We start from the raw sequence: 27839 nt of genomic DNA on the forward strand, positions 1-27839 counted from the left end.
TTTCAAATGGCTGAGAAGTTATTTCAGAAATAAATTCCAAGCTCGTCATCCTTAAAATAGAAAAGTTTTTTCCCCCAGGGCTTTCATTTCCAAAATCCTATTATGTAATGTCCTTTATAAGTCATTTGTACAATTCTCATTTTTCCACCAAACCTGATTTTAACCCCCTCTGTGGGTCCTCGCAATGCCACGTGTGCCTCTGTTACAGTCCTTGTCAGTAAGTAGTGTTACCTCCTTATACATCACTTATTCCACCCAACTGTGTCTTCCTGGAGGGCCAGGTCCGTGGTGCACCCATTTCTGACTCTGCAGAATGCAGTAGGTGCCTCAGTAAAGGTTTACATGAATCAATGACACAAGTCAGTTATGTGATCTTAAGTCTGTTCATCAGACCTAATTACTGTCTCCTTACTATCCTCAAAGGACAGAGAATTTCTGCCACAGTGGGTAATAAAAAAAAAAAAAAGGAGGGAAGGCCCTTAAGGCAATAGCAAACAAAACATTCTAAGTGTGTCTCTGGCAAAGACGGCATCACTGTAGTAGAGGCTTAAATTCTTCCCAGCTGACACGAACTTTAGGGAGGCAACATTCATTTGCATGTCTGTGTGTCTTCTGCTAGTGCGTTAAAATATTAATCATGTTACTTCAAAGTCAGTTTATAGGTGTGATTCATTTAATTTGTTTAACTTAGATCCCCTGAAATAAACACAAGATGGGTTAAAACCAAATTGGTTTTCAATCACACCTTAGAGACGACAGTTAGCGAAGTACCTTGCTGAGTATCTAAAATTGTGACATAAAAAAGATGAAAAGACCTGCCTCTTTGGCTCTGTGTACCCGTCAGCAACTGGGAAATGGTCTACTTTTCATGATCATCCAATCATGCAGACTGAGGTCACTGTCTGCAGAACGTACATGTTGCTCTTCCCAGACTCAACAACAGAAGTACATCGACGAGAAAACTCATTATAAGTTGATGACAAATGTGGGGAAAAAAACCTTTAAATAAAATTACAGACATGACTCTCATATTTGGGCTTTCCAAACATTGAGGGCTTAAGAGACACCACAGTTCCTTGTCACAGAAAGTTCTAAAAACCAGCATATTCTGGGAAGCCCAAATCTACTGCCTGGGCAGCTAAACAGAGTGTGTCAGGACTGAATCTTTTTAAATAACAGTTGACACTCTGCTTAAGTACATAAGAACGGAAACCAGAAACCACTGCAGATTTTAGAATTTTTCAGTTATATTAAAGTTTTTATCGAAGACAAAATGTTATTTCATATTCTCTTAACTATTTCTGAAAGCAGCACATATTTCTTCCAGGTGGAAACTGAGGCAAGAAAGCTCAATCATTTGTTTAGAGCCCCTACATTTCAAAAGCAATTAAAAGCCATGACCCCAAACCAAATTCTCCAGTAATCTATTCTCATGAGAAAGGGGCTAAAAGGCTCACTGCCTAACTAAAGGATAAATACGGTGAATTATTTCAATGACTGGCCCAGTAAGCCTTAGCAGACCACTCAGTACCACAGAAATGTGTCAACACCCTCGTCCACAACCTCCCTTGGGATGACATGTGTATACAGGGGCAACAGGTAGCCCTGATTCTGCTAAGAACAGTATTTCTGTACATCCCCGCCGGATAGTCACAATGCTGCCATCTTCTGATTACGTCCAGTGAAGTGTAAAAAGTTTTTTCACGAAAAAAGCAGAATCAGTAAAACTAATAAAAATCCCTACTTTTCTGCCAGGAGTGCCCTCAGTAACAGGAGCAAAGACACAGACCCAGAAATTACAACACTCCCAGACAATTCAAGCAGAATTCTAAATGGATAATGGATAAGCACACGTTATAAACTTTTTTTTTTTTTTTTTTTTGCAAGTGCCTTGCATGCTTATGTTACTATTCAGTCTGAGATAGACAGATCATCAATGACCTTCTGGGTCACTGCCTAGGGAGAAAGCAGACTATTAAAAAGAGTGGGAGAAAAAACTAAAAGGGGGGTGGCTTCCTTCCACCACAGGCCCCCTACTGCCCTGAATGAAAGAAGACAGATGGCAGGCACCTTCGCCTTTAATTAGGAGGGCAGCTCAGAGGCGGACGGCCCGGCTCACTTGGCACTAACTTTAACAAACCATTTCGAGGGTAATGCTCTGCTCATTCACCCTTGTTTCAAACTGTTCTCAATCTTTAATTTACAAACCAAATCTCAGTAAGTTTAATTGTGACAAACTACAGCTCCGAGTATAGCATTCTACAAAAAGGTGTTTAAAGGAAGTTTGCTGAATAATCCGTAGACATTCATATAAGGAGCCCCGAGTGTTTTAAATGAAAAACAGACACCCCACGTCCTACCCACCACCACGTTGAGAGTAAATGTGAATTCCCATGGTACAGGAGCCCTAACTTAGATCCACACAGCATCCCATGCTAGACTGAGAAATCAGACTCCTGATTTCCACTCTCCCAAGGACACAACATGGTTACACGGCCTCCTTCTACCTTCAAAGCGTTACTGTTGGAGTTGAGAGAAGTCCAGAAAACTCTACGGGGAAAAACAGTCCATTTTATGAGGAGGGGTAATCTAATTACAAATCACAAACTATTCTACATTTCCATTTGTTCTTCATTTTCAAAACCACAGAGCATTGTATTAATTTATCGAGCCATGCCACAGCCCTGGAGCTAGGATCAGATAAAACACAAACAAACAGAAATGGAAGACAGGGGTCAAGTGTCAGAATGAGGCTGGTGTCCTAAAATCTCCCACACAGGTGGTGATGTCTCTTAATTTCTGAAAGCCACACCTTTTCTATAAATCCACATGACATGAACCTTTCTAACATGAAGGAAAACATCAGTTTCTTTGACAAGTTTAGGTCTTTGTACATTTTATCCCATTCTTATAGAAAGACTGTGGGGGTTTTTTTCAACATCACCAAATAATTTATCTTCTTCAGCCCCTTTCCATTTCCCAACAGGTTTTTAAGTTACAGCCTCTTGTTCAGGCCCTGCTCCCAGCCAGTGTCTGCAGTTCCTACAGGGAGACACTCTGCTTTCACCTAAGTCCCATACAGGCACCCTTTCTGCTTCCCAGTGGAAATAAGGACAGTGAACTGGGGCTGTTTTGCTAGATGTGCCGCTGGCTGCACTATGTAAAGAAAGCTTTGCCTGTGTCGTTGTCCTTTAATTAACGGCAAGGTTCTTGGACTGTTTAAAAAAACAACAACAACAACGTTTTGTTTTCTCATTGATAATAAATTTCAATCTCTTGCTATCTCCAGCAAGGAAGCCAGCACACTAGACATACGAAGAGAGACAGAAAAGATTTAAAAAGCAAGTGGCTATCTAACAAACTTTATATCCTACTTCCCAATGGCGGGGGGGGGGGGAGGGGGAAAACTTGGCGTTTGCCACATACAGAGTGTCTAATATAATGTTAGCAAGAGAAAACATGTAGGAGCGACTGACTAACAAAGAAACAAACAAAACTTACTTTGTTTTCCAGCACAGTAGGCAGTTCGGGGATGAGATGAGGGTAATTCCTTCCTCGAGGCCCCTGCTTTCACTTTGAAAGCTGTGTTTATGCCGACATCCAGATCTGCTGTGGAACACTCCAAAACGCCTGCACTTCTCGGGATGCCCCAAGTTCACAGTTCAATCTCAAAAGCCCCGGGGACCAGGAACCCCCAGGACAGATCGCGGCGACCTCTGGGCACCACGTGGCATCGCTGCTGTTGTTAGCACACACACGCCCAGGACACCCACTTGTTACCTCAGGAACCAGGCCACCAGCAGAAAGCTGTGCCGACGAGTGTCCAGAGTCTCCAGCCTCTGGTATTCTCAGGTTCAAGGTTGGAAAATGCATTAAGACGAGAACCACGCAGTCAGCAGTATTCCGTGCCATTAACTTTCTGGTACTTAAATGCCTGTCTAGAGAAGAGCAGAAGGCACAAAATTACCAGGAATATTTTACTAGTGATTGTGATTGGCGGGCGCTGTACGCTGGGTCATAGCTTGTTCTCTAAAACTGCATTTAAAAATCCTAGATTGGGGTTATTTTCATTTCCTCTGTAAAAACCATAGAAAACCATTTTTTTTAAAAAGGGAAAAAGTGTCATGTTGTTTAAAAATGTAACCCTTACTAGACCTCATCTGGTTAATTTTTTAAAACCCAAAAAGTAAAACAAACAAACAAAAAGCATATAAATTTGGTTTGTTTTGAAAAATTACTTCATCCACGTACTGTCCAGCTCATAAAAACAAACCTTCTTCCAGCAAAACTGGGACACTTTGACCTTGTTTACTGCAGCGTTTTGAAACCACTGGCTCGTAACTCCTGACATCACTGGACGTGCATTAGCACCTTCATTGCTGTCGGGGGCACATGCTGTGATCTCCAGTCGCCCCTGCTTGAACAAATACTCCCCAGGACAGGAAGGATCCCGGCCTCAGTGTTAAACCCCCAGAGCTCACATGATACCTTCTGTGTTCACCGCTCTGGTCACTTTTACAAGAAAACAAAAGCATCGACCACCAGCTAACTCTCTTAGGTCCCAGCTTCCACACCTAGTACGGATCGTTTTGTCTTCTGACCCTCCGCCTACCCCTTTCTCGCCAGTCACCACAATGGCAAGGATTTCTGCCACAGAGCTTTACGAATAGAAGATCATGACCTACTTTCTCCTGATAGAAGGTTCCCACAGACTATTTCCTAGAGGATACTTTATTTGAGTCAATTTCAGAGTTCCGAAGAGTATTACTGCGTTTTTAATTTTGACAAAGTCGGATTATCCCTTTCTTTTTTCCTTTTGTGGAATATGCTTCTGGTGGTGTATCTGAGTATTGCATTTTTAAAGAAATAATTTTCTCCTGTATGTCTGACACATTCCCCCTTCTGTGTTCCTCAATTTTATTTTAGATGCATCCAAATCGAACCAAAGGACAGCTGTAATCCCTAGAGCAAATCACCATTAAATCTGGGGGAATGTCTCCCATAATCCACCTCTTTAAATAAAACTAAATTCTAGTCCCATAGTGATAGTGCAGTTTTACAGAGGAGTAACTAAAACCCCAGTTTAACCTGAGTCAACCGGTGACATCCTTGTTCTTTTCCTGAAACAGCTTAACAAAACACCAAGTCCTCAAATGGTAGTCACCAAGAAATAAAGAACACGAAATACGTATTTGAGCAATTATGACCCGTTTGGCAGAGAGAAGTAAAAAAGAAAAAATCCATAGTTAATAAAATTAATTAACTCTAGCTAAAGAACTACTTAAAAGACCCTTCAAATGTCATGCTGTTACTATGACAACTTCAAAACTGCTGTGAGAAAATGTGAAGGATTTTAAGATCCATGATAAAACAAGTGTCGTCCAGCCTTCTGGAAATTACTTTCATTTCTATCAGACAGCAGCAAGACTAAATGGCCATTTACAATTCTGAAACATCAGATCGTTACCTTTTGAGAGATGCAGTACCCTTCACTCAGATCATGAAAAGAGTAATAAGCAAATGAACAGCTCTCTCAGTAATGGGAACCATTTTGATTTCAGTCCTGCAACTACACCACTCCCACGGTCTATCCAGTTGCTACATTATTTTTATAATGAAAGCAAAGTCCGATTCAATGTGAAAAGGACGGGACACACACACAAAATCCCTAACCGTCTCTCATTTCCAAGTACAGATAGGCAGGAACACATTCACTCTAATTTTTTAAGCATCAATAAAGAAACAGAGAAAGAAAATATCTTTCCCTTAAAATTCCTGCTTTGGGGCATTTAGACTGATTTACATTTTATGTAATCTTGATGGCTCAATCAGGAAGTAAAAATTTTAAGTGCCTGTGTTACTGACGGGAAGGATCATGTGACCCGTGGCAAAGAAAATTATGCAGCATAAGAGCACACTAAGAAAAATAAACTTAACAGGGCTTTAAAAATACTGTCTTTCGGATTCATTGAGCCATGAATACAGTATGGCTTTTGAGAAGTAATAATCTGTTTGGAAGCCTTGAAAATAAGGCCTCGGGACATTTGGAAAAATATCATGAGATCAAAGCAATGTACAGTGAGACGGGAAAGTTTAATTAGTAAAGGAACAGTTTCTGTGAAGATCATATCCATTCAAGGTTTATTTTAAAGGCTATTTTTCTATGTTATTTGAAGATCAGGCAATAATTGTAATTGAACAACACATCATCAGCTGCAGCTGTGTATAAGTACATAGGCTTTACTTATTAATATATAGTGTTCTGGGTTCCTGGAGCACAAAGGAGAAAGCTGTCTGGATTCATCCAGTCCTACAGATTTCAAGCTGTCAACTGTGTTTTCTTACAGCAAATACATCCTCCGGAGGAAAAAGCCAGGGCACTGAAATTTTCATCTGCAGCACTGAAACTAGTAAAAGATCACTGGTAAATAGTATCTGAATTACCTTATCTGCTAAAAAAGTTATGCTACACAAATAAGACCATGTTCGCTTGCTCTGGAAATCAATGGACTGATTGATAGATGACTCTTTTAGACAAGAACTACCACTGCTTCTCTAAAAGAAAGTGTGGTAATATAAAGATTTTGAAATTTGAAAGGTTTGGCCTGTGGCTGTTTGTTTCTCAATGCAATTTCTGTTACTGATATGTTAATAAATGATTTATTAATACCAATAGTAAACAATTAACATGATTGAGAGTAGGTATTTGTATCTCATAGGTATTGCTTGAATCAGTTTTCAAAATGGTTTTCATATTTGTATTTCAACTTTTTAGCAAAATGTGTACCACAGCTCCAGCCAAGTGGTAGGGCGAGGTCAGTGACAGGAATCAGTTCTGGGTACTTCTAGATTACTAGTGCATCTTTCTTTAACTCTTAAACACAAGATGTGGCTGGGCAAAAGAATAAATTATTAGGAAAAACAGATGTCTTTCAGAAGGGAAGCCTGAGGTAGATTCAGGAACAGTAAGGAAAGGTAAAAAGCACAAATTTTCCAAGGGAGAGTATTAAGTGACATTGTTCAAGGATACTGATCTTTGGTATCACACTGGTTGACTGAATTAAGGATGAATCAGTTACCAAGAAATATCCCCCAACAGATTCAGAACACAACCTAGCTCTGCTGTGCGCCAAGACCATAATTTATTGAGAACAAACCTCAGAGAATATATACCTCAACTCTGTAATTCTATTAGGAAATTAGAGAAGTTAAGAGACTTTATTAAGCTGTACAGTTGACTGACACCCGAAACTGGACCCACGCTTTCTGGCTTTCCTAGGTCAGGGCTCTTTTTCACTGTGTGCTGCCTTCCATCTATAATCGGAGGTTCATGTAAAGTCTCTGGCAAGCAGAGCCCTGGTCACTTATCTTAGATGTGAATAACTGAAGTAGGGTCAAGACTGAGAGGGGCTCACTCTGGGCTACCTAGTCCCTCACTCATGGACCCATGACCATTGTTACCGCAATCTCGGTCCTCCACCAGCGTGTGCGGAGTACCCTCCCGAGCTGGAAAGAGACGGGGCAAGTTCTGGGCTGAGGGGTAAAGCTCTAGGAGACAGTCCCAGGCCCTCTTCCTGGCTCCTTCCTTCCACAGGTAAAGAACACAGCCTCCCTTTCTTTTCCACTGGGAAGATCAAGGCACTAAAGTAAGAAAAAGCATGTGTTTTGGTTCACGTCGCAGCTTCACTGGGATTTTGGGCAAACATGAAAGTAAGAGGATATTCTAGAAAAACTAGTATTAGCTCCTACTTTATAACCTTCACCAAAATTAATTTTGTGGAGATTAAAGAGTTAAATGTAGAAGGGGATAAAGAATACAATTAGGAGACACTTCTAAATTGGAGATAAGAAAAGAAGTAATGGGGGGCGCCTGGGTGGCTCAGTCGGTTAAGTGACCGACTTCAGCTCAGGTCATGATCTCACAGTTTGTGAGTTCTAGCCCCACGCCAGTCTCTGTGCTGACAGCTCAGAGCCTGGAGCCTGTTTCAGATTCTGTGTCTCCCTCTCTCTCTCTGCCCCTCCCCAGCTCATGCTTTGTCTCTCTGTGTCTCAAAAATAAATAAATGTTTAGAAAAAAAATTTTTTTAAGAAAGAAGTAATGAAAAAAGTAACGAAAGGCAATAACATACTAGGAATCGATCTGACTACATTAAAATGTTTATATAAACACATTTACGTAAAAATGTACGACCTGTAAGTCCAAAAGCAACTGAAGTGAAAGGTGAAGAAAAAACCAAAATACTTGCAACAGGGCAATAAACCTTGTATCATTTATAAATGTATAAGGTAAAAGGTATTAACAGGCTATTCAGTCCAAAATCTAAAAGGCCAATTAACATAAACAAGCGTTGAATTTCACTAGCAAACACCAAAGAATTCTTTCAACCACCATCTTCACAAAGATGGACAAGAAACAGTTAAGCTGGTGGAGTGAGGTGAGAGCATCATTTCAGGAAACGGGCAGCATCTTTTTATAAGCCTTAAAACTGCTGTGACTCAGAACAGGTCTATAAATACCACCTCAAGAAACAATCACAGATACACAGGAAGATAACTGTACAAGGACATACTTACAATAACCTAAAATTGCTATTAAACATGGAGGGGAGCATGTGACTCAGTAGGTAAATTCATGTGTTTAATGGAGAGTACTTAATGACATTGGAAATAACAAGATACATAATGTTGGATGAAACAGGTGGATATAAGATTGTGTATGGGGCACCTGGGTGGCTCAGTTGGTTAACCTTCTGACTTTAGCTCAGGTCACAATCTCACAGTTCGTGGGTTCAAGCCCTGTATCAGGCTCTGTGCTGACAGCTCAGGGCCTGGATCCTTCTTCGGATTCTGTCTCCCTCTCTGCCCCTCCTCTGCTTGCTCTCTTTTTCTCCCTCTCAAAAATATATAAACATTTAAAAACATTAAAATAGTGTATGAAGATGATATCAATATTGCTTAGTAAGAAAGGAAAGGAGAGAAAAGGAAGCACAGACAAATGGGTGCACAAAAGCTCATCTCAAAAAGATACTAGAAAAGAATAATTTAAAAAGATTATGAAGGGGCAGGAGAATTTAGATTTTTTTGTCACTTCTTTGTAATATTAAGATATTTAGATATGACATTTTCTAAAGAAATCTTATTTTTATAACTGGAAAAATGTTATTTATGCTAGTGAACACCCTACAAATATTTTTCAGTCACTAATTATTTACAAAGATCTTTTTAGCAAAAGAATGCTTATATCTTATTATTGTGTGCAAAAAAGAAATACAAAATAATATGATCTTAAATATGCAAAAATCCACATTAAAAGACAAGAAGAATATGCAACATGATGTTAATAATGGTCACCTTTCGGGAGTGCTTCTGCATGTGATTTTTTTTTTTCTATATCTTACAAGCTTTCTACCATTATCACATATTGTTTCCAAGACAATAGGTCAATATCAGTATCGCAATTAGAAGACTGCTATATTGGGGCACCTGGGTGGCTCAGTTGTTTGTTAAGCGTCCGACTTCGGCTCAGGTCGAACTCAGGAACCGTGAGTTCAAGCCCCACAATCGGGCTCTGTGCTGACAGCCAGCTCAGAGCCTGGAGCCTGCGTCAGATTCTGTGTCTCCTTCTTTCTCTGACCCTCCCCTGCTCATGCTTTCTCCCTCTCTCTCAGAAATAAATAAAACATTTTTTAAAAAGGCTGATATATTAAGAAAATACTACTATTAACAGTTAAATTTCAAAATACAGAAGGTCTATAGTCACAAAAACCTGCCCTATAACTAAGAGACTTTTACTTTTTTCAATTTAAGAACCAGCAGTACACCCTTCAGAAAACAGCAGGAATTGGGGGGTGTGGCAGAGGTGGGAACGAATCCTGCGTCTTACTTGTCGAACCGTTTCTCCATGCAGCGGTTCTGTGAGGGTCATCCTGAAGCACGAGGAACCCAACAGCAAGACAGTAGTAGGAAAACAGTGAAGAAGGGTGATGGGAGAGGGGTAGTTTAGTGACCAAAAGAGGAAGGGCAGGACTTCATGAAAACAACAGAAGCCATCGAGACAGAAAGTTCAAGAAATCATTAGATCCAAAGTAATTCAAAGGGCCTTGAAAAGCTACATGTGTATCTACATTCACAGAAGCATTACTCCTAAGAGCCAAAAGGTGGAAGCAATCCAAGTGCCCACCAGCAAATGTAGTCTGTAAACGTGACGGAATACTATTCAGCCCTAGAATAGTAAAGAAAGGCTGATGCATGCTACAATATGGGTGAACCTTGAGGATACTGTGCTGAGTGAAAACAAGCCAGTCACAAGAGGGCAAGGACCATGTGAATCCACTTAAATGAGGGACCTAGAGGAGTCAATCCACAGAGACAGAAAGCAGAATAGTGGTTGCTATGGGCCAGGGGAGGGGAAATGAGGAACTAGCGTTTAATGGGTATGGAGTTTCAGTCATGCAAGATCAAAGGGTTCTGGAGATGGATGATGCTGACAGCTGTTCAAAAATGTGAACGTACTTGATGCCGTGGACCCGCGCGCTTATAAACGTGAAGACTGTGAATTTATGTTGTACATATCTTACAGTTAATTATACATATATACATACTTGAGAGAACAAAATCATTAGAATCAGAAGTCCTGAAGGAGGCTTCTGATATGGCATGAAAGAGAGTTTAAAGGCACAGGTATCGAAATAAAATAGACCTTATTTCTAATATTAGATTCTTCAGGGATAATTACAGAAGTGAGCTCCATAACACAGAAGATCAAAACTGAAAATAAGAAGGGACATCATGTTTCACTTGAAGAGAACATACCAGACCTTTCTGTGGTTTTTTGAGACCCTCTCATTATAGCCAGCTTGAAAAATTCCCCACAACTAGGAAAGAACCTGCAAGCCCAAGCAACACAATGACGTCTTCTCATCAGCTAACGGGAAGGAGCACAGGAAACTGAGTGCCCTAAAAACGTACTCGATCCTTACTGCGAACTGCATTCACAGACCTGAAGACTTCTGGACCTGGACAAAGCCCCTTACATAAAGCTGTTCCAGGGACAGACACCCAGAGAGTTTGCCCAGGCTCACTCAGTAATGCAGGATTTAATGACAAACCTCTGGAACACACTTATGTTTCATTTGTTGGATCTTATTTTTTAAAGAGCGCCTTATTGGAGCGCTTGGGTCGCTCAGTTGGTTGAGCGTCCAACTTCAGCTCCAGTCACGATCTCGCGGTTAGTGAGTTTGAGCCCCACATTGGGGTCTGTGCTGACAGCTCAGAACCTGGAGCTTGCTTCTGATTCTGTGTCTCCCTCTCTCCATGTCCCTCCCCCATCTCTCTCTGTCTCAAAAATAAACATTAAAAAAATTTAAAGTGCACCTTATTAATGGTAAGAATAGCAGAACTGGAATGCTCTTTCTGTAAGTCATTTTATTAAGTCTTTTCAAGAAGTATTTATGGCGTCCAGTACATTCTGTGTATGCCACGCCAGGCACTGGGCTAGGTGCTGGACGGCGAGCAGGATGTGATCACCTTTCCCTCAGTGAACTGGCGATTATGGTTTAAAGGAGGCACAAGGTGCTACTGGCATACACAGAAGGGGTCTATAGGTCTGGAAACCTGTCGGAAGTGATACTTGCAATAATAGATGTCATTATTATCTTTGTGGAAAGCCTGACTGATTACTGCTATGAGTCAGACAGTTTTAGGCACTGTCCATAAACAAATTAATTAGAATCCAGTCTAAGACAGGGATGCAAATCAGATCAGAACATTCGGCAAAGGGCAGAGCTGCTCGGAGTATGAAAAGAAAAGTGGGGAACGGCAGGAGAGCTGTAGGTCAGGGGAAGCTAGGGCTGGGAGGCACAGATGGGTGGGGGAGGGTGGAGGGCCTGCAGCCATCAGGAACTCTGCAGGGTGGAGGGACTGACACCCAGCGGGGGTTTTCATGAAGTTCTGCTGTGTGGAGGGGAAAGTAACTCTCTTCTCTGGCTCCGCGTGAATTCTAAGTGCTTCGATGACTTCTTTATGCACGGGGTGAGAACGCAAACCCTGCAGAGGCCCCCATCAATTTGGGGACAAGAGATAACAGGAATGGGGAAGAGTTCAGGGAATGAAGTGACACAACATGGACGCTTTTTAGAGGCCTCACTCTGGATGTAGTCGGGAAGACGCAGAGCAGATTGGGAGAGAATTCCAATCGCAGGGAGATGGGTGCAAAGGCACACACCCTGGTTAAAGGTGATGAAAACCAGGAAGGACATACTGCAGACAAGGCGGACAGATTCAAGAACTTGACCAGATTTGGTTTCTTTGTGGATTTGGAAGCGGAGGAGAGAGAAGGGTCAGAGAGCCACAGTTTCAAGCCTGGGTAACTTGGATCCATCTGGAATCTGCTGGCTAGGAGATACCGGCGACATCAAAGTGGAAATGTCCCACTGGCATCTGTTCGTGAAGCACGGGGCTTAGCGACGGCTGGAAAGAACCTGCAAAGGGCACCCGGGAGAATACGCTGAAGGGGCAGGGCAGGGCCAGGGAGGACAGGGAGGATGGGACACCAAATGCCGTCACTGCCACAAGGTCATGGAAGGAACGAATCCAAATGTATCTGGTCTACGTGGCAACAGCAGGACAGGAAGGCCCCTGGCTCGGCCTGGAGCAGTACCAGTTTGGTTACGGGTACGAAAGCCAGCCTAGAGCACCCCGAGGAGGGGGCAGCAGTGAGAGGGAAGTGGAGGCAGCAATTCTTCCAAGAAGTCTGGCCCTGGCAGGACAAGTGAACGGAGAGGGGACCAAAAAAGCAAGGCAATACTGACATTGTGTGTGTGTGTGTGTGTGTGTGTGTGTGTGTGAGAGAGACACACACACACAATGTGTGCTTAATTAGTGAGACATGTGTAGGTTTCAATTTTTTTTTTAAATGTTATTTTTTGAGAGAGACAGCATGAATGGCAGGTACTAGGTCAGAGAGAACATCTCTGAGAAGGTGTGGGAGGCTGGGGCTGGGATCTGGAGCCATGGGCATAAGGAAGGACTCCTCTTCCGCTGCAACCGGAGGCAAGGCAGGCACACACAAAGTGTGCTGTTGGGGTGAGAACCCGAGTGAACTCGCCTCTGTGACGCAGGAGCGGCTGCAGCTACTGAGAGAAGGAAGTGAGGTGGAGAAGCCAGCAGGAAGTGCGTGCAGGAGCTGCTGGGGACGAGACAGGGCAGGGACGGCAGGCAGCAAAAGTCACCCTGCAGAATGTGAGCTCAGGAGAGCCACAGGCAAGGATTCTGTGCACCTGTGGCCTTTCCCAAACAACACTGAAAACGTAAACAAGAACTCATTGAGCAGACCTCATGAGAAGTCTCATCTTCAATATCGTAAGATCAGGTAAGTGAGCTGTAACGGTATCAGTTTTCCTCAAGCCTTAACCACACATGCGCAACAAAGACAAATGCTTCACATGAGCTACAGATGGCCAGCCTGTGACCATGTGTAGAAGGCTCGCACTTCCTTCTTTGGGCAAACCTGGGGTGTATGTGTAACCAAAACATCGTTATCTCACCTGGAATTACATCATCGACAGTGCATTAGCAACTTTCATGTTTAGCCTGAGCTGGACTGTACTTCTGGGCACCACCAGCCCTGCTACGTGTGCACACAGGATTACAGTGAGGGTCAGACACCGCCCCCCTTCCAGAGTCCTGTGGGGAAGACGAATGAGCAAAAAGGCTCAGCTCTAGTTCCCGCTCCGGCCAGGAAATTGCTGGAGAAAGCAAAAACAGGGGCCAGGAGCTGAGCACAACTGTACAAGTCCAAACACAGAACTAGGAAAGGTGGTATTTCAGGTGAGTGGATATGTTATACTTGAATTAACTGAGAAAAGCAGGAAGAGAGGAAGACATCACCTTGAAAGAATACCTTTCCTTGTAAAGCTTTTTTTATGGAGACAAAATTAATTCTAGCTATTAACATGAAGTGCCACTCGTACTTTCAGGGCAAACATCTCTCAAGGAGCTCAAAAGGAAACCCCCTGGTTCTAGACCTTTCTGGGGGAAAATGGGAATTAATAGTAAAATCTGATTAACTCAACCAACTGGCAAGTCTACTATGAATAGTGAGGTATCCGAACCACAGGATAATGTAATATACTTTTGCTTTCTGGCTTTTTCTTTGTAAAAATATTTCCTCTTTGCATATGTTTTTATCATAAAAGTAACATAATGTTACTGCTGGCCAAAAGTTACGTAGTGCTCACTATGAGCCCACCCAGCTCTTAGCCTGTCCCTCCTTCAGACACGCTTATTCTCTGAGTTTTAGGGCAAAACACAGAGGCTTAAGTCCTTTGCCTGTGATGACTAGGAGAGCTGGTGTCCTAACCCAGACAGGCCAGAATCTGTCATGTGCTCACACACTGCACTACAGTGTCCACACCAGGAAAACACGAATGCTAAGATTCTAAAATTCAAGGTGTCAAAAAGAGATGATCACCTTTTATTCTACCTAACTGAGTAACTTTGGTAGATTTCCTCTATTCATCCTTTGGTTTTCAAATTAAGGCATTTTTGAAAAGAAAATGTTTTTTTACTATATCAAGTAAAAATACTATACAAAGCTGTTTACCAAAATCTTTCCAGGTAGAGATTCTACTCATAGGAAAGACTTGTTTAAAGTCAGCAAATCTATTTTTTGCACACAATGTGCACAAGTTATTAAAACAAAATTTTCTTCACAAGCTTCTTTACATTATGAAAAATTTCCTTCTTAAGAGTAATGTTTTTTTAGTCAGACTCACACTTAATGATAATGAGTTCCAAATCAGTCATGTTGAATTCATATCCAGTTTTCAAATACTATTTAGTTTTCTGCAAAGTTGCCTGCAGGCTGAGGCTGGATCCCACAGACTTGATGGTATTACTTCTCAGAAAAGAGCATTATATTTAATGTGGGGACACTGAGGACTTCTGGAAGCCTTAGCAAGCAACAAATGCCCCCATACATATGTGTCTGTCAGTGACCTTTAATGCAAATGTTCCATGATATCGAAATTTAAGACTGATGAGGGGAGGGGGAGGAGAAGGGAGGGTGATGGGCATGGAGGAAGGCACTTGTGGGGATGAGCACTGGGTGTTATATGTAAACCAACTTGACAATAAACTATTTTTAAAAAAAGGAAATTTAAGTCTGTCAGCCACTTTAGGCTTATTAAAGCTGACCGATTTGAACGCATTTCCTAGACTTAAGTGCCTGCCACACATGATCTAGGCTAACATTCTTCAGGTTCCTTTGAAACAGACCAACACATACGGACATAACTGATATTCAACAAAGGCGCCAAAGTAATTCAATTAGGAAAGGAAACTCTTCCCAAAAATCATAGGGAACAACTCAAGAAACATGCAAAAAACTGAATCTTCCCCTCTACCTTAAGACATTTTTAAGAAAAAGAAAAGTAAGCCACAGACTGGAAGCATATATTTGCATCACAGTTTTCTGATATATATATATATGTATATGTATATATATGTATATCTATATACATATAATGCATCTGTATATCTCCAAATTTTATGTATATAAAATCTCTTACCACTCAATAGTAATAAGATACACAATACAAAAATGACCCCCTTGAAAATTTTAAAAAATGGGTAAAATATTAAAGATACTCCAAAAAGGAAGACCTACAAATGTCCAATAAGAACATGTTAGTAGTCAAGGAAATACAAATTAAAAACCACAATGAGAAATCACTTCATATCCAGAAGAATGGCTAAAATCAGAAAAACCAACAATATACAAATGCTGAAAAGGAACCAGAGGATGTGGCACTCTCATGGACTGCTGGCTGGGCCATAAATGGCACAATTACTTTGCGAAGCTGCTTGGAAGGTTCTCTTAAAGACATACATTCATGGTATGGCCCAGCAATGAAGCCCGAATTGACGAAGGGATGTGACTGAGCTGCTCACAGCAGCTTCAGACTCCTCACAGCCAAAAACATGAAGATAATCCAACCGTATGTCAATAGAAAAATGGAGTGACAAATTGGGTGTATTCATATGACAGGATACGACCCAGCAAATAAAGGAAGAATGAACACCTGATACACACAACAACATAAAACTGGGGTGAGAGGCCAAACTTGAAAAAGCACGTGTGGAATCTATCTATATAAAGGTCAAGAACAGGAAAAAAAAAATCTGTTATGACAGAAATCAGAAAGCATTTGTCAATGGGGGTGGAGCGGGACTGGGTGGGAGCACGAAAGAACCCACAGGGTAGAAATGTGCTGTATGTGGCAGAGAAGGACAAATACCATATGTTTGCACGTATAGGAGGATTAGGAGGAACTTAACTGAGGAACAAGGGGGAGAAGAAGGGGGGAAATGGTGGGGGAAAGGGAGAGAGGCAAACCATGAGAGACTCTTGAATGCTGACAAAAACTGAGGACTGATGGATGTCGGGGGGANGACAAAAACTGAGGACTGATGGATGTGGGGGGAGGGGGGATGGGCATGGAGGAGGACACTTGTGGGGATGAGCACTGAGTGTTATGAGGAAACTAATTTGACAATAAACTATTTGTAAAAAAAAAAAAATGTGCTATATGTTAGCTGTGGTTTGGCTACAGGAGGACACTTGACATCAGTGTATTTTACCACATGTAAATTTTACACCTATTTTTAAAAAGGAGGGCTGGGAGCGTTCCCTAAATGTCTTCCGATCCCCAAGTCCCCCTGAAGAGTGGGATTTGATTTGGATCCCTTGGCCCCACCAAAGGAAGACTCTATCTGAACTACTCTCAGTAACAGAAAACCAGTTTGATAACCATCATGGCCGTCTCGTTTCTTTGGGACCCCCTACATAAGATCTTTTCTCCAAAGGAAAAAAGGAATTTGCTGGGTTTCCTCTCATCCAACAGTAATAGCCAATCAATATTCCAGGTTCCAGAAACCAAAGTGAGTGTTCTAAATGCTCACACAATGTCCTTTTCCAGTATACAAATGATAACCTGTATTCAACACATTCTTTGCCACCAGCAGGCGAAGGGGGATAGATAAAAGAAAGTAAATTTGGGAAGAAAGTTACCTAGAACAGCCTGATGATACTCATTCTGGCCAATACCAGAAGTAAAATTACAAGTATGTCCTGCTTACCTGGGAGCTCAGGACATTTCAATATTCTCCACATCTGTTTCCAGGGGCATGGCCTCAGGGGAACTGCTCTAGGACTGTCCCAAAGGCTCTAAGCTAAACAACTTATTGTTTCCCGAAAGTAAGGACTTTACTATCTTCATCTACCTCTATGCCACTACACAAAGAATAATTCGTATCTAACTGTATGTACTCCTTTGAAACACCAGAGGTATATTTGGGGCTCCTGGTACTATTCCAGAGATGAGATAGGTCTGAAAAGATTCTGCTTCAGGTTCAATTATGTTGGGGCCACTATCCCTAACTATAGAGGACCTCTGGGGAAGATCTCCAGGATTTTTCACAAGAAAATGGCTAATTTTTTTTCCCAAGTAAAATGAGGAAATGGTAAGATTGGAAACATCAATTCAGAGTTTCTTCTAAGACACAAATGGACATCACTTATGTCAGGGAAGTTAAAGGACTAATTAGCGAACATCTGATTTTTCCCATCTTTATTGTTTCTACTATGCATTTGCAGGCACTACACAACAAACACAAGAAAGGAATTATCAGTAAGAATTTGTATTTTTTTTTCACAAAGGAAATGGGAAGAAGACTATGAGATGCTTCTTACAATAACGGGGAGAAGCAGTAGGAGGGTCTATCCCCTAAGGAATAAAAGTTCTAGAAATGAAGGAATAAGAGATTCTCTTGGGCAGAGAGAGAAATTTAAAAGTAAGCATATCCACATTTATATTTGCACTATGATCAGGAACAACTACCACTACATTTATAGACTGTATTTTTAATGACGAAGTTGGATGTTTGACAAGATGCATCTTTTCTTCTGGCAACAGAGCCAGAAGAGCCTCTGAGAGGGCTCTGTGACTAATGGTGATAGCCTCTGTGGCTGGAAAGCATGTCTGTATGATAACTTCAGCTCATTTTTCCTTCCCAGTCAAGTTATTCTAAGAAGTAGTTTCCCCAAACCCAACACTCACTGCAGTTCCAGTGCCCCCATCAAATCTCTTCCCGGGCTAATTTAATTTTTCAGATATACTTTTCTTTCCTTTTTTTTAAGTAGGCTTCACGCCCAGGGTGGGGACCAAGCGGGGCTTGAACTAACGACCCCCTGAGATCAAGACCTGAGCTGAGATCAAGAGTTGGACGCCTCGTCTACTGAGCCACCCAGGCGCCCCATCTTCAGATGTACTTCTGACAAATCAACGAATGAAAAGACCTTCCCATTTGTTATGGACTGAATGTCTGTGTCTGCCCCCAAATTCCTAAGTCAGAATACTAATCTGAGGTCTCAGGAGGTGGGGCCTCTGGGAGGTGATTAGGCCATGAGGGTGGAGCTTTGACGAAGGGATTCCTGTGCTTGTAAAGATCCCAGAGGGCTCCCTTGCCGCTTCCACCACAGGAAGTCACAGCAAGGAGACAGCGGTCTAGGAGCCCGCCTCCAGAACTGTGAGGAATCAACTTCTGTTGTTTGTAGGCCACCCAGTCAACAATACTTTGTTGTAATAACCTGTACTAAGACGCCATCTCAGAATGGTGGTCAGGGCACATGAAAGACTCCACTGCAGTTATAAAAAAAATTATATACACCCACAATAATAAAAAGACTATCAGGGGCTTGAGAGATTTCAATAAATGTCTGTAAGTCAGAAAATGACGGAGAAGTACTGAGTAAGAAAGCTGAGCCGAGGCAGCTTACCGCCCAAAGAGTTCTCAGAGGGTTGCTGCTGAGAAGGGGGAGAACTGACTTCCCCCAGTGAAACCCAAAGAGGCTCTGGACTCAGAAAACGCAAGAGCAGGAGCACCTGGGTGGCTGAGTCGGTTGAGCATCCAACTCTTGATTTTGGCTCAGGTCATGACTTCATGGTTCTGGAGTTTGAGCCCCATGCTGGGCTCTGGGTGCCCATAGCTCGGAGCCTACTTGGGATTCTTGCCCAAGAATCTGCCCCTCTCCTACTCATTCTCTCTCTCACTCACTCTCCAAGTAAATAAATAAATTTTTTAAAAAAAGGAAAGAAAAAAGGCAAATACAGTATGGGAAAGAAACAATAAGAACGGGAGAAAGGAGAAGATGAATGGAAAAGTCTGGTATCAACAATCGTTCCTTCCATGCCTAATTCCTGTGTTTATCAGAAACAACAAAACGTATAGGCCCCCAGGCAAAAACTCAAAATGAAAAATTAATTCTCTAAAGAAACTAAACAAAATGTCTGGTGAGGACTAAACCGCAAGTGTGGCTCAGAGAACCCCAAAGTCGAGCCCTCTTGACTCCTACGCTGGGTGGCTCCCCGATATGAGGGCTGGCTCCGTGCCGCCAGAGGGGAGGCTTCCAGGGGCAAGATGTGCCCGCATGCAGAGCCCCGGTCAGCCTTCATGCCACCTCATCTTTATGTGAACAAAGTGTCAAGGGCAGAAACACATTTAAAGAAAGCCTGCAGCGCAAAGTGGAAACTAGATAAAGAACAGAGAGGCCCCAGAAATAAACAGAAAATTCAAGGGATTCTGAAGACACTTTATGAAGAACACAAAAGACAACTTTATTAATTATCAGCATCCCTGGAAATCCTGAGAAGCAATAATTATATCACGTCGACATAACAAGAAAAATGACGACAACGAAACACCACAAGGACTAATGATCCAAGAAAAAGAGCTACCAAATTAAAAGCATGGCACCAAACAACAAGCCCACGTGAACGCCACGGGCCTGTGCCCCGGGACCCTAACCTCACACCTGGGATTCCGGCAATTTAATTCTACCGCACTGACGGCACGTTCTCCATGACGTGCTAGATTTACAGCACAGTCAGAAATTAAAGTCGCACACATACAGCGTGCTCATGGTAAGGAGACAATGAGGCCACGACCCTCTGTGCAAGAAAACCAGAGTCTGTTTTTAACTCCTCCGCTAGCCTGCAGCGCGACTTGTAACCTCTCAGTACCTGTCTGTCCTTTCCTACAAAAAGAGGGCAAACCAAAGGTCGTGTCTTTCCAGTGACATAATGAAGACTCCCGGAAACTATTACTAAGGAAGAACTAGCTTAGTATGAAGACTTCAAGATACTAAAACATATTAATGAGGTACACATGCAATCTTCCCTGGGGAACTTCACAGAGAAGGTAAACATCCCTCCCACCTGGGTGACTTGCATGCATACTGTCCTTCCTGAAAGGAGTGAGAGGGAATGGGCTATTGGTTCAAAACCTTATTAGACCCAAAGCCCTGTTTTTAGAATCAAAAATTCTGTAATGCCCTATTTACTATTCTGAAATAAAATTCATTAGTAAATAGTAACTAGTATACATGTAACCTTTAAAACATCAATATAATGCCCTAAATGTAATATAAAGGAGAAAGTAAAAGAAGAACAATTTATAATAAAATACTACAGATTCAGTATATAAATAATATGTAAATAATTTTTCGGTCCAATTAACTATGTAATGAAATGCTTAGAACTTACTTATAAAGAAGCAGCTTGGGAGTCAGAAGAGCCCATTCAGAAGCCTTCCACCTTAAAAATACTGGAAAACAAAATAGGAGAGGTATGAGTGGGCCAAAGGATGAAAATGAGTATACTCCGTGTATATTAAAAACATGCAGGGGCACCTGGATGGCTCAGTTAAGCGTATGACTTGGGCTCAGGTCATGATCTCACCACTCATGAGTTCAAGCCCCGTGTTAGGCTCTGTGCTGACAGCTCAGAGCCTGGAGCCTGCTTCAGATTCTGAGTCTCCCTCTCTTTCTGCCCCTGCCCCATTCCCACTCTGTCTCTTTCTCTCTCAAAAATTAATAAACCTTAAAAAAAATTAAAAATATGCAAAAGTTATCTTTTGTTCTTATATAAAATGGAGTTAAGTCGAGGCTCAGGTAATTATAAACAGATTTTTATATCCAAAATGACAGTTGAAAGTCATGGGGGATAAAGGACAATTCTTTCTGTCTTTTCCACAGTGGAACTTCTAAAATCTCTGACTCCCATCCATTAAAAGCCCTTTGCTGCACAACCAAGCACCATCTCATTCCTATCATGTCCCCTAGGGGGCGGAACTGTTCCCAAGAGAACCCCTGGCTAGATGAGCTATGGGAGTTTCCTTCTAGCTTTCAGGTTCTACCACACTGAGAATCAAATCCTGAAGGACAAACCAGCAGCACACTTAAGGAATATATTAATTTGATATGGAAAATGACTGTGAAGAAGTTAATTTAGGTTAGGTGTACGCCTTTAACTAGTGCCATAGTCCATATTATTTCCTTTTCTTGAATTCAGGAAAATTGGTTACTCCGTATAGAAAGAATATGGAGTGAAAAACGATATTTTTATGACATTTATTTACACAGCAGAAAGGGATTCAGATTTTAGAATTTTTAACACTCAAATCGGTTAATTAATGATAAAAAGGGAGTTTTTCATAGAATTCTACAACTCTCATTTCCTCAAAACAAGAATTAATGCATTCTTTCACATGTGGTCATTACAGGAAAGGAGGGGAGCCATTTACTGTAAATGCTTTTCTGATGCAATTCTACCACCTCTTTCAAAGAGAGAATTCATCCAAGAAGCCTTAGTCACTTTTTCAAGAAAAATGCCACTGCACTGAATGTACACAGACTAAACCACATGTCCGAGCAGAGGAGCTGAGTGGATCCCACCACCAGGAAACATGGAGAGAGGAGAGCCTGGGGGGGAGGGGATCTCATATCAGAACAGACTAAGCGGTCTGTCTCAAAATTTGGCCTTTAATACAAGGAGAAGTCTGACACAGATGCAACACCACTGTTTCATAAATCGAATGTCAACCCATCTATTCCCCCTGCCCAACCTTTAAAGCATACTTTCTAAAAATATAAGACTTCAGCTCTAAACCAGGAAACTATGTGTGTAATTAGTATCTTAGCAACTATAGTTCTTTCATTTAAAAAAATTTCATGCACAGAAAGTAAAGCGGAATCCTCACTTTAACGTTTGAAAATGAAACTATGTTTTGAAGAGGGTGGATTTCACATTAAAAGGATGATAATACTGAGTAACACTATACAGAAATTCAGAAGGAATGACTTAAGACAAACAGCTCTGAGCTCTTCTCAAAGAGAGGACTAATTCTTCTAAAATCTCAAACCCACCCGAAACAAAAGAAAGGAGTACCTTCTCCAATTTATCCTTACCTCACCATTAATTCTTCTAACAGCCAGATGCACCTGCTTGATTCTATGGCAGAGTTAATGCAAAGCCCCCAAAGCCCAGCATTCACCCAAAAACTCAAAGCGGTTTGCTGCTAGAGCCCGAAAATCCCCTTGATGAATGAAACTGCACATTGTAATATCCACGTTCTGAGCAAGCTATTGGCTAGGAGAAGGCAACGCGTGTGGAAGTCTGATTTGCCCTCTCTAGGGCATGACTCTTATATAAAGAGTAAAGAGTAACTCCCGAGTGATTCAAAACTAGAAAGGGTTCGTTTTTCTGTAGCAGAATCTCTAACACTACGGAAACCATGAGGAGAACAAACCACAGTGAGACTGCTTCACAGGCAATGCCAACGAAACAAAGAATTATTATGTCAACACTGGCAATTTACAAATTAATCTCAAACCACTGCCAAAGTTTTTCCTGTTATACGACTGCCTAAGAGTTATACATTGGTATAAGCATGGTACACATTATTTTTAAGCCAAGAATTCTGAGCCATGGTTGGAGGCTCAGAATTACCAAGGAGTGGTGAAAATTCTGAAAAGAAACTTGATCTTTGTGTTACAGTATGATCAACCAAAGAACAAAAACAAGAATGGAGCAGTAGTGTAAATGGATCTTTCTAGAATTAAGAGGTTTTCAGCACGTAGTCCATGTACATTAGAATGACCATTAGAATGTACATTAGAATGACCTCAGAATCTCTGCGGGCCCAGGAATTTGCATGGGATGTAGATTCTAGGTGACTCTTACCTACTTTCAAGTTTGAGGACTAGTCTTCCTGACAATGTAACTGAACACCTGATTAGAGGTGCTGCCACTCTCCTTTCTTAGTCAGTTATTTTGTCTTTGATTACTGCTGAAACCAGAAGCAATAAGAACACTAAACTCTCCTCGGAACAAGCTGTGGCTTGTTCTCCCGGAAAAGGAGAGCCAGTCTGGGTTCACCTGACCTCCACCCCCCCGCACCACCTCTCTGTTGCTCTATTAAGAGAGAAAAGCTTGAGCTTCAGAACCTGAAAAATGCAGTGCTCAATGCTGAAATGAACATTACATTAAAATGTGCTGCCACTGGAAAACAAAATAAAATGCACTGCTAAAAACCAAAGGAAGAAACAGAAGACGAGAGGACGCTAATGTTTACTGATCGCTAACTATGCTCCAGGCACCAGATCAAGAACTTTTTACCAGTTTTGTCCACCATAGAAGTCTCACGAAAAAACAATTTCTCCAGAAGTGTACGAGGAACAAGTTCAGGAGTGTACATCTAACAGGAGGGACACACCAGCAATGCATTCCCTACGACTGACTTTGCATTGGCCCCCTGTGCCCACTTCCACCCCCATTATCCTCTGCACACAAAAGTATTTTAGGGGCACCTGAGTGGCTCAGTCAGGTACCCAACTCTTGATTTCGGCTCAGGTCATGATCTCATGGTTCGTGAGACATTGACAGTGCAGAGCCTGCTTGGGATTCTCTCTCTCCTCTCTCTCTGCCTCTCCTCCCCTCAAAATAAATAAACAAACATTGTTTTAAACAGATTTTTTTTTAAAAAGAAACTGAGAAATGTATTTGAATTGATGCTACACTTCCACAGGTCTCGTTCTTGGTACCTTCTTTGTCCAACCTAACATTGTGGGACTTTCAGAATACTTACAGTGGTTTTCAAATCACCTGTTCTCCCATTTCGTCCAGTCAATTTACTTCAGGCTAAAGTGCTGGGGGGCAACCTTATCATTACAGCATGAACAAAAAAATAAATGTTTTGAACACCACCACCAAGTATGAAAATTATGTTCTACTTTAATAAAAATGGTCTTTACCTTTTCCTCCAATACATATAAAGTTTCTAAGGAAATTTTTTGAATATGGGGGCCCCAATTCAGAAAACAGAACATTTAGAAATCAGTTCTCCAGTGCCTGCTCCCGCCTCCGTGTCTGACATCTGACAATGAGGAAGTCGACCTTATACCTTTACTCTTTACTATGAGCTGGTCTAGCACATCTCATATTCCAAGTATTTTGCCTACCAGGAAATTCTGGATCTGTCAGGACAGCGGTTCTCAAACTAGATGTGAGCACTGTAACTACTTTTCTTGCACCGGATGAAAGAGCAATGTCCTTAGTAGATGTGGCGGACTTGAGGGTGCAAAGCCCCTCCCTGGGGGCTTTTTGGGCCCATTACTCATCATCGCCCCCCAAGGTGGCTACTGAGGCAACACTGCCAAACCCCAAAGGCTCTATTTTATCTCTTCTCATATCTTGGTGCCTACATAAAACTCATACTTTATTTTATTCCATGTATGCCTTTGTGTCTCAAAGTTGGGCACAATTTTTTAAACATCAAGTCATATTTCAAATGCTGCTTACTACACTAAACTCAGTAACTCTATTTCGTAACTCTATTTTATATGTGAACCCTCACAAAAATTATGGTTTCTATTTGTATCTCTTTGGCAACAATATCCTTAGCATATTTGCAAGTTTAAGGTCATTTTATAAACACAAAATCTTGTCAAGATAATGCATTATATTTTATTTTACTTTTTAAAGTTTTTAAAAAATGTTTATTTTTGAAAGAGACAGAAAAAGAAAGAGACAGAGAGTGAGCAGGGAAGGGGCAGAGAGAGAGACAGACAGAATTGAAGGAGGCTCCATGCTCTGAGCTATTCGCACAGAGCCTGACATGGGGCTCGAATCCACGAGCCATGAGATTATGACCTGAGCTGAAGTCGGATGCTTAACCAACTGAGCCACTCAGGTGCCCAAAATAATGCATTTTAAATGTATAAGATCATCATCAGGACACATAAGATCCCCTGCCCTGATTCTACTTTCACCAGTGATCATTTGCATGTGACATATGGTATGCTAAGTTTCAGACTATATACATAAAACTTAAGCCAAAAACAAAAACAAACCCACTACCTGCAGATTTAATATGAAAATGGATCTAAAGTGTTGCTAGGTAATCATTATTTTAAAAAGTGTAATACCAGATCAGCACAGAGAACAAAGAGTGAAATGCCTTTATGAAGAGCCAATGCTTCCTATATTCTGCTAACAGGAAAATGTCATAGCCTTTTCTATTTTTAAGCATTTTCTGGCTGCTGCTCTCCAGTCTTATTTAAAAGGTTAATGTGTCTCATCAAGCAAAGACAACACATTTCCATTGTTCATGTGAGAAAATGGCCAGTCACCTGGGACCACTATTGAAATTGGGGGAAAGCCTTCAATTTCTGTCCCCCAGAATAAACACAGTGTTTAAAAGTTCAAACTCTATGTCTAAGACAGTGTCCTAAACATTCACGTACATATAAGAGATAAAAATGACTTGTCATTTCAAAATCCATGATTAACCATATTTCTCATTTCAAAATATGTGATTTTCCCCGATTTTCATTTTAATTTATTATTAAAAATAATTACAAAATCACTCTAGTAGTACTTAGATGATTTTAAAATAGTCAGCCACTTTCCAGGAATAAAAAGCACTTTATTTCCAGGCTAAGAGAAATAAGGACAGTAAATAGTCCTCAAATACCTGGTTATGTTACCCAAATGTACCTATGTTGGGGTTCAGCACTGGTGCTACTTTTCCCTTAGGAATGATGCTGTTAGTGACAATGTGCAGGCCCCAACACAGAAACTTATTTCACTTACAATGTATCTGTAATACTACATACCTGAAATGAAATGTATATTGTAACTATGTTACAACAGTAGTAATTATACAAGGAATAAACTAATACAACCAGGAATGATTTTGATTTTTCTGTATGCAATGTGTAAGAAATTTTAATCAGAAGAGGATGGCCACACTAAGACACTTAAAGTTATTCAAAAGTTGATGACATTGGTTACTATGCCTTATTTTACTGCTATATGTACTACACTCTTTTCCCTTGATAATTATTATATGCCTGCCCATGAGCTTATAGCTATGACCAGCATCACTGGGGCCTCTCCAGAAGTGAACAGAGAGAAGAAAGAAAAAAAGCTTAGAAAAAGAGAGATTTATTTGAAATACAGGGAAAACATGGTAGCATGAATGAGTGGAATTAATGAAGACTATAATCTAAAAAGGGGGTGGGGAAAGAAGAGAATTTAATAGTTAAAGTTCCGCCAAACAAGATGGAAAAATGTTGGATTAGCTCTCGCCAGCTGACCCAGGACAGCCTGGCTGTTATGTGGAGCAGAAGGTATGGAAGGCTGACCAAAGGCAACGTGCAACTGGTCATGGGCATGGCCAGAATGTGTGCAAAGCAAGTGTTTGCAATCTGGGAAGGCTTTGCATTTTCAATCTGGTAAGAATGTGGTTGTCAATCTTTCAAAAGAAGCAGTTATTTGGCCTGGCTGGGTGACTCAGTCGATGAGAACAGAGTCAAGGCTCAACATGTGGTAGCAAGGGGTATGTGTTCAGCTATGTGGTCACAGGGCATGAAAAGCTCTAAGCAGTATGCTCCCAAACAAACGATGCTGGCCAAGAGAAGGATCAAACAAAGCCTATCGACCATACAGTATAACAGTTCTCTAGAGCTCTGTTCTAACAATAAAATCATCTTTCTGTAGGGCACTGTTAATTCCTTATTTAACTGGAGAGGGGTGGGATGGAACAGAAGTTACACATAACCATCTGAGACATCTGTTACTATCGTCATACCTAACCTAAACTGTCTCCTGACAATGATTATTGGACCCTATCTTACAGGGGTAAGATCTCCATGCAATTTCTTTCAAGTAAGCTCTACACCCAGTGTGGGGGCTCAAACTTACAACCCTTAGATCAAGAGTCGCGCACCCCACTGACGGAGTCAGTCAGGTGTCCCAAGCTACATGCCTGTTTAGTGTTATAAATGTGCTAAAAGGAAATCTGAAATTCAATATTTAAAGCCCTTTCTTATGACAACACAAAATTTGGACTTACTGAGTTGACTGATCGCATTTTTGAGTGTGTGTGACTGTGACTGTGTGTCTAAAGCTGGTGAATTCCAGTTCCATTATTGGGCAAATACAGAAAGAGAATGAAAAGGAAGGGAACATTGGCTACAGTCCCCCTTTGGCTCTGGACAAGAGTCAAACTGGTGTAATGCAGGGTTCTTCACACTGCAGGGTGACCCATTAGGGGGTTGTACAATAAATCAGATGCATTATAAGCAGCATTTTTATAAACCTGAAAACAGAACAGAATAAAATAGAAAAGAGATTTTTACACTTGGTGTAACTACTGCTTCATAAAATAGTTACTTTTATGTGTGTGTTACGTGTTACTTTTTCATGAACATAATCCCTTCTGTCCTAGGAAAGAAAATGGTTTATTAGGAAAGAAGATTAAAGATCACGTTTGAAAAGCAGTGGGAGAGATACATGTGCGGATTTAACTTAATCAGTGCTGTGCTTACATGACTTCATCTTGGAAAGTGACCCACAAAGAAAGATGCATTTACATTACTAATCAACAACTGCAAAGATACCATTCAAATCATTATTTACTCATTCATCAGTTTAGTG

At 41.3% G+C, this 27839-nt stretch overlaps 1 long non-coding RNA gene across 1 annotated transcript in view; it reads right to left on the bottom strand.

The window, feature by feature from the left end:
* LOC120239567 overlaps nucleotides 1-27839 on the bottom strand; it is a 57624-nt gene that overhangs the window by 14767 nt on the left and 15018 nt on the right. Inside the window, exon 3 of the long non-coding RNA XR_005530463.1 lies at nucleotides 3502-3938. This is a non-coding gene — a long non-coding RNA (uncharacterized LOC120239567). The remainder of the gene's footprint in view (nucleotides 1-3501; nucleotides 3939-27839) is intronic.

The sequence above is a fragment of the Hyaena hyaena genome, unplaced genomic scaffold (assembly GCF_003009895.1).
Source record: "Hyaena hyaena isolate Hyena2069 unplaced genomic scaffold, ASM300989v1 scaffold_8, whole genome shotgun sequence".
Classification (NCBI taxonomy): domain Eukaryota; kingdom Metazoa; phylum Chordata; class Mammalia; order Carnivora; family Hyaenidae; genus Hyaena; species Hyaena hyaena.